Below are 1,985 nucleotides of genomic sequence, written 5' to 3'. Positions count from 1 at the left end.
GCCGATGTCGTTCAGTACAGACGGGAAGACCCTGGTTTCTCCACGTGTCCCCTTCCCCTCCACACCCTGGTCACTAGAGCAAGGAAGCACTCAGCCCAGGAGCTGGGCAGAGAGTGCTGAGCCACAGCAAGGGCCCCACCCTGAGAACCAAGAGCCGGGCAGGGCCTGCGAAGTGGGCTGGAATAGCTGGAATGTTACACATGCTTCCAACCCCAGACATTTCAGCGCCCCTGAGAAAGTTCCAAATTTCCTCAGCATCAGGCTTTTGAAATGCCACCAGTGTGTACTCAGCCAGACGCACACGCAGGTTGGGAGTGCCGAGCACGCTGATGCACTGCCGGTGGGAACGGCCAACGGCTCAGCCGTGTTGGGAAACAGCTTGATGGCTTCTTGACGAGTCTAAGATGAGTCTGACACAGGACTCAGCTCTTCCAATCCTAGGTATTTACCCTGGAAACATCCACACACAGACTCATACACAGAGGCTCAGAGCAGGTTATCAGCAATAGCCGAAGGCTGGCAACAGCCCAACGTCCAACAGGTGAGTGGATAAAAAGCATTGTGATGCATCTATCCAATGGAACACTACTCAGAAATAAGAAGGAAAGAATCATCAACAAAGACAACATGAATGAATTTCAAAATAATTACGCTGAATGTGAGGCAAGACAAAAATGATTACAGACTATGTCATTGCATTCCCCTAAAGTTCTGGAAAATGCAAAGTAACTGATAGTGACAGAATCAAGACCCGCAGCTCCCTGGGGATGGGAGGGGTGGGCACGGGTGAGAGCGAAGGAATGAGGTGGACCAGGAAGAAACCTTGGGAGGTGATGCAGGTGTTCTCCACGTCGAGTGTGGTGATGGTTTCGAAGGTGCATAAGAAGGTCCAAAGTTACCAAACTGTTCAGTTACAGTATGTGCAGTTTGCTGTGTGTCAATCATATCTCAATAAAGCTGCTTGTAAATCTCCAAGTTGAGTTGTAAGTATATGAAATAGGATCCTTATTGTCTGAGGTATTGATGCTTTTGAACTGTGGTATTGGAGAAGACTCTTGAGAGTCCCTTGGACTGCAAGGAGATCCAACCAGTCCATCCTAAAGGAAACCAGTCCTGAATATTCATTGAAAGGACAAACGCTGAAACTGAAACTCCAATACTTTGGTCACCTGATGCAAAGAGCTGACTCATTGGAAAAGACCCTGATGCTGGGAAAGACTGAAGGCGGGAGGAGAAGGGGAGGACAGAGGATGAGATGGTTGGATGGCATCACCGACTCAATGGACATGAGTTTGAGTAAACTCCGGGAGTTGGTAATGGACAGGGAGGCCTGGTGTGCTGCAGTCCATGGGATTGAAAAGAGTTGGACATGACTGAGTGACTGAACTGATTGTCTGAAGCTCTCTCTAGCTTGTCACTCACACCCATGGGGGAGGCTAGTTCATGTCAAACATTCAGAGCGTGGAATGGTTCTCGGGCTGCCCCTTGTTGATGCAGGAGGGGACCAGGAGAGGCGCCTGGCCCTTCTTGGCTGCTTCCCCAGAAATGCACCCAGCAGCAGGGAGGTGAAGCTGGGCTGATCGTCAGAAGGAGCCCGGTCAAGCCCCTGGGCCTGGAGGCAGAGGCTGAGCTGGGGTGGGGGGCGCAGCTGGCAGGCAGTGAAGGCCACGGAGCCTGAGAAGACGGTCCAGGCTCCCACGGACAGTGAAGAGGGTACCAGTGTCTGCTGGGGCCAGAGAATGACGCTCAGGGTAGGGCAAACAGCACCGGAGAGAGGCCTGGTGTTAAGATGGGAGCATCACGGGAGTTCTGCCAAGGAGACCAGAGTAAAAGTAAGACCTGGTTCCCAGGACCACAGGCCGCTCACAGCAGAGCCCAAAGCCCAAGATCAGGTCCTTTGGCAAGAGATTTGAAAGGGTTTGTAAATGGTTTGTTGAGAGGGAGCCAGCAACCCAAGGAGTCCTGCCCTCGCTCCCTGGGACACC

Source organism: Muntiacus reevesi, chromosome 1 (genome assembly GCF_963930625.1).
Source record: "Muntiacus reevesi chromosome 1, mMunRee1.1, whole genome shotgun sequence".
Classification (NCBI taxonomy): Eukaryota; Metazoa; Chordata; class Mammalia; order Artiodactyla; family Cervidae; genus Muntiacus; species Muntiacus reevesi.
This window is presented reverse-complemented; position numbering follows the sequence as displayed.